At 41.0% G+C, this 13,450-nt stretch overlaps 1 non-coding gene across 1 annotated transcript; it reads right to left on the bottom strand.

The window, feature by feature from the left end:
• Positions 1-3,250: 3,250 nt before the first annotated feature.
• LOC122083027 lies at positions 3,251-3,357 on the bottom strand. Its single transcript, XR_006141552.1, has one exon. It is a non-coding gene; the product is annotated as a small nucleolar RNA R71 (small nucleolar RNA).
• Positions 3,358-13,450: the final 10,093 nt, after the last annotated feature.

The following is a 13,450-nucleotide window of genomic DNA, read 5'->3' as shown; positions in this document are numbered from 1 at the left end:
AGAATGGGTTGAGAAAAGCCCCATTTGGGTCCCCAAGGAATGGAGGGAGTTGAGAAGAAACTGGGGTTTTTTCGCCAAAACCGGCGGGTACAACCGGCGGGTCCCTACCCGCCTGAGAGCACCCACCTGAGAGGGCAGGGGGGTCCCTGGCCAAACCGGCGGGTAGGACCGGCGGGTCCATACCCGCCGGTCCAAACCGGCGGGTAGGACCGGTGGGTAGACAGCCCACCTGTCCGACCCACCTGAGTGGCCCCGAAGATGACCCTTATGTCCGATCGAGCCCAAATCGGACGTGGGACCTTCTTTCGACGTTCTAAACATGATTTTGACGTCGGATTACATTAATTTTGATTCTAAAATGGTGAAGTACTAACCCCTCTCAATTATGTTAGGTTCACCAAATCCTACCCGATTCGCTCCGGATCTCACCCGTACCGAACGGGAATCCTTGTACACTACAAGTAAGTGGAGAGAGGACGTTTGGCCTTGTTTCAAGGCATTTGTTTGGCATTCATATAACTATATCTAATCTAGTCATGTCATCATGAATATGCTATATAGATTAGTCATTCCACTCATTGATGTGCATATATGCTATGTTACCTTTCAAATGCCAATTGAATGAGATGTTTATATGTTGAATGTGGACATCATGGAGCATAATGCATTGATAGACTAGATGCCGTGGTCGGCTTGGAAACGAATGCATTGGTGGCCCGTGGTATGGGACACGGAGGCACTATGCAGTCGTACTGTCATATAGGAGCATGCGGTATTAGGATTATCACCATCCCGTGCTACGACCCTTCCCAACAGGGGTTAAGGTGTTGAGTTGCCATTTGGGGGGAAGCAGGGGTCGCGGTTGTCGGACACTGTGGCGGTTAGGCATTACGCCCGGCGAGTCATGTAGGACAGTCGGCAACCCCGGTGGTACATTCAAGAGGGCCAATCGTACTGCTTTTAAATTGCTGGAGTCAGCACTTTTATTTCATTTATTTACATTTCTGTTGAGAGCCGGTGGACGGCATTGTCTTTATTTTTCGAGTACTCACGGTGGGCCTTCTCCAACAGCCCTATGGGCGTATCGCGGGAGGGAGTTCGCGGCTCGTACCCGGAGTATACGCGCACCGTGGTTGTAGTAGCACTAAAACCAAAGACTTAGTAATGTTGATTAGGTGTATGTGATTTAAAATGAATTGCATGGCATGTAGTGCATATGATGTGTTGTGATGTGTGGACTGTTGTGTATGGTCCACCTCTTTACTTACTGAGCTAGTGAGCTCATTCCACGTGTACACCCCTTTTTAGATGATTTTGCAGGTCATTCATCTGAGGAGCATGGGGTGGGTCCCACAGTCGAGTTTCCTGAAGAGGACTGGTGGACCCCTGAGGAGTTTGAGCACGGCGTAGACTGTGCATGTGAGAGCTGTGCTGCGGGACAGCAGTTCTGAGGCCGAGCTGAGCTCCCCCTTGGAGGCCGTGCTGAGCTCCACTACCGAGGCCGAGCTGAGCTCTTCTATGTGATGCCGAGATGGGCACAACCCTTGATGCCGAGCTGAGCTCCAGCCTTGATACCGAGCCGAGCTGTGTACTCTGATGATTTTTGATGAATTCTTGTATATACTTGATATTTGAACTTTATTCTTTTTGTGTATATATCATGCCTTCGGGCCCAAATGTATATAATTATTGTATCACCATTTGGGTATCAAGTATATGGGAATTATTTACAGGTAAAACTTAGTCTTCCGCTGATCTGATGAATTGATGTTAGTGTGTGTATGCTGTGGTGGAATACAGTATCTGATGATCCTGGCAGGTTTGGGTTAACCGGTGTTAACTCGGTCACCGCTCCGGTTCAGGGTGAACGGGGTGTGACAGTATGTGTTGGCTTTGCCCCTCCTAGCCATAGAACCATCAATTTATTGCTTTTATTTTAATTGTCTCCCTTTCCCTAAAGCCAAGTAGAGTAACCCTTGTAAGAGTGACTCTCTGGTCAAGTAGGGAAGCTCATATTATGATGCATCCCTCGGGCTAAGTAGAGAAACCTACTTGTGAGTCTCTCTCTAGCTTTATCCCCTTTCTTTTTCTTTATTTTTATTTCAGTATTTTTTCCTTTATTTATTTATTTTTTTTTTAATTACGTGGGTAGTTTATTTTTCAGTTATTTATTTATTTAATTTTAATTAAGTGGCTTGCGTCTTTAAATTCTTAGATGACGAATGGTTAGGACGTTATTTTAGATACATATGTTTAGGACGGTAATTAGAATTAGATCACAACCATTAATCAGTTCACTTTCGCATTATTAAAAGAAATAAAAAATAAAGTGGCTGCTCTCCCTGTGTTCGACCCGTAGCTACACTGATCCGTACGCTTGCGGTTACATTTTAAATCTCAAACAAGTTTTTGGCGCCGTTGCCGGGGAGACAGTTCCATGTTATTTTTCACTTTCTTTTGGTAAATCGGAGTGCTTTGTTTGCTTAGTTTTATATTTTTCCTTTTCTTTTATTGAATTCCTGAGAAGAACAACTTGCAATAATAGTTGTATCAGTGGAGGTCGCCATGCCTCACAGTATGATAAAGACAGGTTTCGCCCTGTAGCAGTACCTCAGGAATTGACCTGAGCAACCCCGGATCCCTGCCGGTAAGCTCCCAAAAAGCAAAAAAAAAAAAAAAAATAAAAAAAATCATTAAAAAAAAAAGTTTTGCTATCCATTCTTTTGTGCTTGTCTTACTTTAGTTGTGGGTAGTTTTCTGTTGCATGAGTGTTAAGTGGGTACGTAATACTAAGAATCGGTTAGAAAGAAGAGATCCAACAAGTAGTGACCCTATACGTTTGCTCTCTTTAAAACCCTTCAATATGGGAGACCAACAGCAAAACCCTTCACCTAAATCTCTGAAAGATAGGTTCTACCCTGCTAGAACAGCCCAACCTTCCTGCATAGTTCTACCACAAGCCCAGGGCAATAATTTTGAACTCAAATCTCAATACATCACTATGTTGCCCCACTTCCATGGGTTGACCTCTGAGGATGCATACCTATTTCTAAGGGAATTTGAAGAGGTATGTGTTCTAATTAAGATCCAACAGCTTTCTGATGATGCTGTTAAGCTTAGGTTTATCACTTTTGCATTGAAAGACCAAGCTAAGAAGTGGTTGTATGGGTTACCCACAAATTCCATAACCTCATGGGAACAGTTCACAGTTGTCTTCCTTAAGAAGTTTTTCCCAACTCACAAGACCAATAAGCTTAGAAGTGACATCCTTCAGTTTAGGCAAAAGCCTAGTGAGTCATTTTCCAAACTTATGGAGAGATTCAAGGATCTACTCCAAGAATGCCCTCACCATGGCCTAGACCTATGGCATTTATGTCAAATAATTTATGAGGGTATTGATTACCCAACTAAACAAATGATAGAGTCTATGTGCCCTGAGGGATTCACATCCTTTACAGATGAAGGAAAGGCATGGGAATTCTTACTTGACTTAGCTGACAAAACCCGTGAGTGGGAATCAACCCAAGAGAGTGAAAGAACTATAGGAGGAAAATGATATTTTGTGGATGGGATAGTAGCCAAGGAAGCCCATTTGGATAGCCTAATCAAGAGGATTGAGGCTATTGTTCCTAGAGAGCCATCATCAGTCAATTTGGTTAAGATTTGTGCTTGGTGCCAGTCCCCTGGACATGTCATAGAAGAATGCCCCAACACCTCTGGGGGCACTTCTAATGATAGTGTTAATGCCTTATACCAGAATAATCCATATAGTAACACCTACAATCCAGGATGGAGAAATCACCCAAATTTCTCTTGGAATCAGGGCAACCAAGCAGGACCTTCCAATTTCTATAATCAAGGTCAACCTGGACCCCAAAGGCCTCCCTTTACACAACAATCTTTTTCCCAAAATACTTTTCCTAGGTCAAATGTAGGACCTCAGGCGAGTTTTCCTAGGGCCCCTCTCCTATCATCTTATCAGCAACCCCCTGGGTTTACCAACACTGGAGAGGCAAGTAGAATAAGTGACTTGGAAAAAAATATGGCCCTCCTCATGACAAGCCATCAAAATCTTACGAGAGAACTTACCCAAGTTGTCTCAATTATGCGTGAGAGGGAGAAGGGAACTTTACCCAGTCAACCAGAGCCTAACCCTAGGCATCATCAGCCTGTTAGTTTACAAGGACCAACTAATGCACCACTGAATATAGTACAAGGTCAGACTCAACAAGGGCCCTCTAACCAATGCAATGTTGTTTATGCCCTTAGGAGTGGTAGAGAGTACCTACAGAGCGTTCCTAAATCTTCCCCATCTATTACTCCTGTTAACTCTTCTTCAGTTGAGGACACAAGTGTGCCTCTTGTTCCAGGTTCGTCTGATGAACCTAAAGATTTTTCTGAAACTAAAGATGATTTGGTTGAGGAAACCAAAAATGATTCTTCTGAACAGGGGCAAATCCCTAACAGTCCTTATGTTCATCCTATCCCATTTCCTAATCGCTTGGTACACAAAAAGAAGACTGCTTCCATGGATAAAATTTTAGAAGTCTTCAAAAAGGTAGAAGTGAACATCCCTCTTTTGGATGCCATATCCCAGATCCCCGCCTATGCAAAGGTACTGAAAGATTTGTGTACTCACAAACGTATCACTAGTGTGCCCAAAAAGGCGTTCTTGGCAGGTAACATTAGTTCCATAATTACTCAGCCTATAGCAGCCAAGTATAAGGATCCAGGGAGCCCTACCATATCTTGTGTCATAGGCAACACCTATATTGAGCATGCCTTACTTGACCTTGGCGCAAGTGTGAATCTTTTACCTTACCATGTGTACAAGCAACTAGGATTGGGAGAATTGAAAGCCACTGGAACTACTCTTCAGTTGGCAGATAGGTCTGTTAAGATTCCTAAAGGGATGGTTGAGGATGTCTTACTAAAGGTGGGGGAATTTATTTTCCCTGTTGATTTCATTGTGTTAGATACTAAGCCCTTCTCAACCAAGGATGAGATCCCAATAATTCTAGGAAGACCATTCTTGGCTACCAGTAATGCATTAATCAATTGCCGGAATGGTTTCCTAAGATTATCTTTTGGTAACCAAACTGTTGAGTTTAACATGTTTAGGATTGGCAAGCAACCACATATGGAAGAAGAGATCAATATGCTTGAGGATTTTCTGGATTTTTCTGATGATTTAGTTACCAACTTTGATATTGATTTTGATTCAGAATTCCAAGAGTGTATGGATGAGTTGGATGATGATAGTGAAAATTTCTTTTCTGAAGTCTTGAGTCTTCACACACTTGTGGAGCCCTTAGGACCCCTTTCCAATTCCATTCCCAAACCTTCCATAGTTGAGCCCCCTAAGCTAGATCTTAAGGAGTTGCCATCTAATTTGAGATATGCTTTCCTAGGGCCTGACCAGACTCTTCCTGTAATAATTTCTTCAAATTTGACTTCTAGCCAGGAAGAGGAGTTACTTAAAGTGTTAAAAGATAATAAGGAAGCCCTAGGTTGGACCATGGCTGATATCAAGGGTATAAGCCCTTCCATTGTGCAACATCATATACATCTTATGGAGGATTCCAAACCATCCACGGAACCCCAAAGAAGAGCTAACCCAGTGATGATGGAAGCCATTAAGAAAGAGATCCTAAAGTGCTTGGATCATGGAATAATTTATCCTATTTCTGACAGCCAATGGGTAAGCCCAGTTCACGTAGTGCCTAAGAAGTCTGGTGTGACTGTAGTTCCTAATGCCAATAATGAGTTGATCCCTACCCGTGTCCAAACAGGATGGCGTGTGTGCATTGACTACAGGAAGTTAAATGCGGCAACCTGGAAGGACCACTTCCCATTGCCATTCATTGACCAGATGTTAGAGAGGTTAGCTGGACATGAATACTATTGCTTTCTTGATGGATATTCCGGCTATAACCAAATCCCAATTGCTTTAGAGGACCAACATAAGACCACTTTTACATGCCCATATGGAACATTTGCTTACAGGCGTATGCCCTTTGGGCTTTGCAATGCCCCTGCTACGTTCCAACGATGCATGATGAGCATTTTTTCTGACATGGTCGAAAAATTCTTAGAAGTATTTATGGATGACTTTTCAATTCATGGGAATTCCTATTCTGAATGTCTTCATCATCTTTCCCTAGTTTTGAAAAGGTGCATATCTAAGAATTTGGTTTTGAATTGGGAGAAATGTCATTTTATGGTTAAATCTGGTATTGTTTTAGGCCATGTAATATCCAAGGAGGGAATTAAGGTAGATAGAGCCAAAGTGGATTTAATTGATAATTTACCACCTCCTCAATCTGTTAAGGATGTTCGGTCCTTTCTAGGGCATGCAGGCTTCTACAGAAGGTTTATTAAGAACTTTAGTCATTTAGCCCGACCTCTCACCTCATTACTTGCCAAAGATCAAACTTTTGAGCTTTCTAAAGAGTGCCTAGAATCCTTCAAACAACTTAAGAAGGAGTTGACCAATGCACCCATTGTTCAACCACCTGTTTGGACTGAACCTTTTGAACTGATGTGTGATGCTTCAGATTTTGCCATAGGAGCAGTTTTAGGTCAAAGGATTAATAAGTTACCCACTGTCATTTACTATGCTAGTAGGACCTTAAATGATGCACAACTCAATTATACAACCACTGAAAAAGAATTTTTAGCTGTTGTGTTTGCATTAGAAAAGTTTCGGTCTTACTTAGTTGGTTCACATGTGGTGGTGTATACTGATCATTCTGCCCTCAGATACCTAGTTCAGAAGAAGGATGCCAAAGCCCGTCTCATTAGGTGGGTTTTACTTTTGCAAGAGTTTGATTTAGAAATTAGGGATAAGAAAGGAGTTGAAAACCTAGTTGCAGACCATTTATCCCGGCTTCCCAATTCCTTGACTGTTGATTCTCCAGTCAACGAGAACTTTCCAGATGAACAATTATTTGCAATGTCCAGTGAACCATGGTTTGCTGACATTGTCAACTTCTTAGTTTCAGGTGTGACTCCGGATCACTGGTCCACCCAAGATAAGTATAGGTTTCATTCCCAAGTTAAGCACTTTTTCTGGGATGATCCTTATTTGTTTAAGATATGTCCGGATCAGATTATCCGACGATGTGTTCCTGATCATGAGCAACATTCCATTCTCTCTTTTTGTCATGATCATGCATGTGGTGGACACTTTGGACCTAAGAAGACTGCCGCAAAGGTTCTCCAATGCGGATTTTATTGGCCCACTCTTTTTAGAGATGCTTTTGATTTTTGCAAGGCTTGCCCTGCCTGCCAGTCTTTTGGCCGTATCAATAAAAGGAACATGATGCCCCTCAACCCTATTTTGGTAGTTGAGATCTTTGATGTATGGGGCATCGATTTTATGGGACCATTCCCTAATTCCTTTGGGAATTTGTACATACTTTTGGCCGTTGATTATGTTTCTAAATGGATAGAGGCCATACCTTGTAAAACTAATGACCACAAAGTGGTGGTCCAGTTTCTCAAAGAGAACATTTTTTCCCGCTTTGGTGCACCACGTGCAATAATTAGTGATAGGGGTACTCATTTTTGTAATCGGCCTTTTGAGGCCTTAATGAAAAAGTATGGGATCACCCATAAGTTATCTACCCCTTATCACCCCCAAACTAGTGGCCAAGTGGAGGTGTCTAATAGGCAGATCAAACAAATCTTGGAGAAAACTGTTAATCCCAACCGTAAGGATTGGTCCCTTAGGCTCATTGATGCCTTGTGGGCCCATCGGACTGCATTCAAGACCGACCTTGGTCAGTCTCCCTACCGTTTGGTGTATGGAAAAGCTTGTCACTTACCAGTTGAGTTGGAGCATAAGGCCTTTTGGGCCATTAAGAAGCTTAACTTTGATTTGTCTGATGCGGGAATTCATCGTAGGCTCCAACTATCTGAGTTGGAGGAACTTAGGAATGAAGCCTATGAAAGTTCTAGAATTTACAAGGAAAAGACCAAAGCTTTCCATGATAAACACATTCTGCGTAAATCTTTTGCAATTGGTGATAAGGTCTTATTGTACAACTCTCGATTGCATCTTTTTCCTGGTAAGCTTAGATCCCGATGGGATGGCCCATTTATTGTTCATAATGTATATCCCCATGGGGCTGTGGAGATTTTGAATCCAGGAACAGGGGTAATTTCGAAGGTTAATGGTCAGCGTTTGAAACCGTTCCTCGAGTTTCCTACTACTAGTAGTGAAGAGGTCATGGATCTCCATGAACCTCTTTACACTGATGACTAACTTTTAATCAGGTATGACCCCCTTGCATTGTCTTTGCTTTTAATTTTTTCCATGCATTGAGGACATTGCATGACTTAAGTGTGGGGGAGGGAAACCAGTTTTTGTTTTTTTTCTTTCACTTTGTTTTGTTTGTTTTTCTTTTTATTTTTGAGCTTGCTAAGGATGAAGTCCTACTTTGGCTTTTGGCTAATGATCAGACCATTCGGTTGCTTGATGTATGAAAATAAAAGTTTTGATTAAGGTACCCATTTTGAACGTATAAAAACCCTGTTGAGAAGAAAGAAACAAGCATGTGTCTTGAGATGGGACTTTCTTTTGAAAAATAAGAGACCCCTGTTTTATGGTGATGGACCATATGTAAGTCTGTGGGTTCCTTGTACTTTTGATTTGGAGTTGAGACCTTCTTTTTAATTTGGCATGGGTTGACAAATGCACAATTTTAAATGAAATGTGAAATGTGGTATAAAGAAGAATAAGAGTTGATTCCCTTGGAACTAGACAGGGCATTGCGCCTCAGGAAGCGTGGTGTCTTGATCGAAATTCCTTGGGAGGAAACTTCTGAAGTAACTCTAGCATCACTGCCTTTGTGGACATATGCAAAAAGCGAAGCTACATAGTAACTTGGGTGTCTGGTGTTTGCTCCACCATGTCATTCAGGCCAAAAGTAGTGGAGTAGAATAGAGTTTATTAGTGAAAAAAAAAAGAGAAAAAAATGTGCAAATGTCATTATTGCTTGGTAACATGTTTGGTCAAAAACACTCCAACGCCTTAGTCATTGGTTCCCTATTTCTTCACAAGTGGTTTTGCCTTAAGATAAGGATGTTTTGGAAGAGACGAGGTGAGTTCCAAATTAAGAAATATGCTAGTGCCTGGAATTGATAAAGGGTAATAAAAGTTCAAGTGTGGGGGTCCCTTGTAAGAGAAATTATCTTTGCTCCGGATCGGTATGAGCCTTACCTTTAGCCAAAGTTGGGATTTGTTTATTCTGAATTTTGGGTGTATATTCACTGCAAACACCCACGAGACACAACTCGTCCACTAGGGGTGACCTAGGGGTTTAAAGGCTTGTTGCACATGCTAAGTGCAACCGTGATTCCTACGAAAGTGAGTTAGGTTTTTTTTATCTTTATTCTTTTTCTTTTTGTTTTGCTCGAGGACTAGCAAAGTCTAAGTGTGGGGGAATTCTGATGAGCACATTTATGTGTGAAATCTAGGGTAGTAAAACATGCATTTTACATATTTAGAATGGAGCTACCTTGGGTTTTACTCTCTTTTTGCAGGTTTTATATTTTCAAGGCCTTAAGGACTATCGGGAGCTATATCTTCAATTTTACACGTAAAGAGGTCCTATTTCTTTCCATGGTTGCGAAGAGGACGAAATTCTGAGCAAGATGGACGTGTTCAATTAAAAGTACACATTCGTTTGGTCACCCGTACAAATGATTATTATTTTTCGGGTCAGAAAAAGAATAATGGATCAGAACTGAACCGAGATGCAGAACCAGCCCGTTTGCAATTGTCCCAGAGGTACAAGGAATACTCCAAATGCCAACAAGGATCGATGGACCACATCATTAAGTGATTAAAGATTTGTTTTTGGTAACAACAACTACCTAGCTTAGTTGGTGAGCTATGGTGTACAAAATTCTCTTGCTCACCAAGAGGTCTCAAGTTCGAATCTTATGGTTGTTTTTTTTTAGAGATTTTGTTGAAGATTTCCTGCTTTTCACTCACTTAAAGCACTAAGGGCATGGAGGGGATTTCCACATCAAGTTAGAAGCAAGCAAAATCGTGGAAGCAAGAAGAGAAGAAAAAAAAAAGGAAAGAGAAAAAAAGGGGAGAACAAAAAATTGTCCAAATCTTCTCTCTCCTCCACATCATCACCAAAGATTGTCCAAATCACACAAAGGAAGAAAAAAAAATCGTCCCTAGGAGAGAGAAAAAAAGAAGAAAAATAAATTAGAAAAAAAAAGGAAAGAAAATAAGCAAAAAATTTTAGGAAATTTCTCAAAATTTATTTCTCTCTTCTCTCTCCTCCATCTTAGCACTTTTGGACTCAAAAGATCTCACAATCAATTGTGGGTTTCTCTCTTTTAGGAAAGAGAAAATTGTTACCCTACCTCTCCATTCCCTATAAATACAACTCATGTAAGAGGAGGAGACACAATTCATTCTTCTTCTAGTTTTTTTTTAGTTGCTCTCTCTCTCCCTCTCTCACTCTTTAGTTTTAGTTCTTCTCTATTTTTGCTTTAATCACTTTTGTAATAGTTTTTTTTTATTTCAATTAATGCAAGTACTCTTTTATTTTTATTCAGTTCTTTTTATGTTTATGATTTATGCAATTGAGTTGTAATTTTTTAAGTTATAGTTCTAGGCTTAGATCTAGGTGACAAGATCATGAGCCGTGGAGCAATTTTTTTTTCAAGTTCAAGCATTGATTCAAGTAAGTAGGCTCCTTCAGTAGTCTTCTCTCCCCCCTCTCATTCCTTCTTCTGACTACCCTTTCTTTCTTAATTTAGGATTTTTATTTTCAGTCGTTACATTATTGCTATCCCTCTCCCCCAAGGTTCATGGCTAGTGTATGTGTTGGCTTTGCCCCTCCTGGCCATAGAACCATCAATTTATTGCTTTTATTTTAATTGTCTCCCTTTCCCTAAAGCCAAGTAGAGAAACCCTTGTAAGAGTAACTCTCTGGTCAAGTAGGGAAGCTCATATTATGATGCATCCCTCGGGCTAAGTAGAGAAACCTACTTGTGAGTCTCTCTCTAGCTTTATCCCCTTTCTTTTACTTTATTTTTATTTCAGCATTTTTTTTCCTTTATTATTATTTTTTTTTAATTGCGTGGGTTGTTTACTTTTAGTTATTTATTTATTTAATTTTAATTGTGTGGCCTGCGTCTTTAAATTCTTAGATGACGAATGGTTAGGACGTTATTTTTAGGACGGTAATTAGAATTAGATTACAACCATTAATCAGTTCACTTTCGCATTATTAAAAGAAATAAAAAATAAGGTGGCTGCTCTCCCTGTGTTCGACCCGTAGCTACACTGATTCGTACGCTTGCGGTTACATTTTAAATCTCAAACATTTGCATATACACATCTTCTTCTGAACGGATGAGGCTTGAGCTCATGTAGTTCCTGAGCTCTTGATTTTTGCAAAAACAAACAGATGTGGTTCTTCAGATCGATGGGAAGTTGAAAACTCCAGATGAGTTTTATCTTCTTTTCCCATTCTCTCTTCAGGAGTACCCGGGGGCTTGGGGCCTCCTCTGACTGGATCATTGTTGTAGGGTTGTTAGAGGAGAACTCATCTTCAACCAATGCTACTTCTGTTATTCTAGTATCATCTTCTGTATCACTCCCTATATGGATTAAGGAGGTGTGCTCCGTGATTTGTTCTCCCACTACCAATGACATTACTGCTTTGAGGAGATCATTTGTGACTTCTTCAATGTTCTCCAGGTTGTCCTCCTATGGTACGTTGGGTCGAATCATAAAAGTAGGATCATTATCTTGGTCTTCCCCTAAGGCATTCACTGATCCTGTTGATGAGGTCATCTTTGGGGAATCTGGTAGTGCAATTATTTCCTTCCCATTGTACCCGTCCATCCATCCTTCTTTTGGGTTGTACACTAAACCTTGAGAATTGGTATGAGGGTGATGAGGGATATGAGGCAGGGTGGTATGAAGGTGACATAATGTGAGAGATAGTGTATTCTGATGAAGATAGTAGATGATAGGATGATAAAGGGGTTCCTGCTTTCTATTGGTATGGTGAGAGGAAAGACAATGGCAAAGGTGAATGGTATGAGATGGTGGATTCCTCTTCTGGGGTCGATGATGAAGGAGGGAAGGTGAGCATCTAATCCTCTTCTTTTGACTCTTCTCCTAATGGCTCTTCTTTCCCAGGGGTTATCTTGACATTGGTCCTACTTCCTATGACATTTAAGTGATCTCTTTAGCCCTGCGGCTTGATGAGTTGAGTGGGGTCACTTTCTGTTGATTCTTCCTCCAATACACTGACTGTTGCATGATCAGGGAGTGGGTTGGTAATACTATTGGGAGGATGTTTGGCCTCAACTTCAATAGTCCCGTTGTCTATCAAATCTTGAATTGTATGCTGTAAAGCTAGGCATCTTTCAGTAGTATGTCCTTTCTGAGTACGGTAAGCACAATACTCACAATCTTTGTACCAAGGCGGGGGAGGGTTGCTGATTACTCTTGGGGCCATTGACCCTAGTAATCCCTATTTCTTTAACTTCTCATATGCTATTGTTACAGGATTTCCTAAATCAAAAAACTGCCTTCTTGGATGCGAGACCCTCTGGGAGGGAGCATTTAATCAAATTACAAATGGCTGTGAAGGTGAAGTGGTCACAGATGATAATTACTATTGGACTGCACCCATCAATTGGTTTCAGGATTCTTTCCATGTCTGATTATAATGTCCTTCCCTGCATCTTGGGAAGATCCTTGATACTGGACTTCTCTCAGAATTCTGTTCTCCACACGTGTACCAATGACTATTAGGGCATCAAAAGTCTACAAATGTTGATAGTAGAGAACATCATAATAAGGCTTTGACAAGTTCTCAATCAACATTTCTACTTGCTCTGCTTCAGAAGGTCGATCTGCCGTCTTAGCGGCCTTGTTCCTGAACCTTGTTAAGAAAGTGGTAAACCCTTCCCTAGGTTGTTGTCTTAAGGTTTCGAGCTCTTGACATTCCTTATCTACTTAAGTGTTGTGGGGATACTGTTTAGTGAAAACTTTCATTACTACCGCCTAAGTCTGTGTTGGTGTGGATTCTAACTATGTAAGCCACCTTAGTTCTAATTCTGATAATTTTAACATGAATACCTGCCTCATCTGATTGTCAGCAATTTATCATATCTTCATAATACTGAGGAATACCTCCAAACAAGCCTTAGGATCCCTTGACCCATCAAATCTGTCGATTTGACACTTGAACTTTTTAGGGATTCTTGCCCTAGAAAAGAAGCTCATCTTATCAGAATCTGCTCTATGACTCTCCTGATTTTTCCTTACTCGGATCATGTCCTCAAGCTTCTCCAATTGTTCTCTCATTTTCCTTCGCTCTCTATCTCTAGAGGCACCTTTTGAACATGTGCTACAAATTCCTCTTCTTCATCATTAATTACAATCGAAGGGAAATCCTTA

Source organism: Macadamia integrifolia, chromosome 6 (assembly GCF_013358625.1).
Source record: "Macadamia integrifolia cultivar HAES 741 chromosome 6, SCU_Mint_v3, whole genome shotgun sequence".
NCBI classification, from domain to species: Eukaryota; Viridiplantae; Streptophyta; class Magnoliopsida; order Proteales; family Proteaceae; genus Macadamia; species Macadamia integrifolia.
Note: the sequence above shows the minus strand (reverse complement) of the source record. Positions and strands in the feature narration are given on the sequence as shown.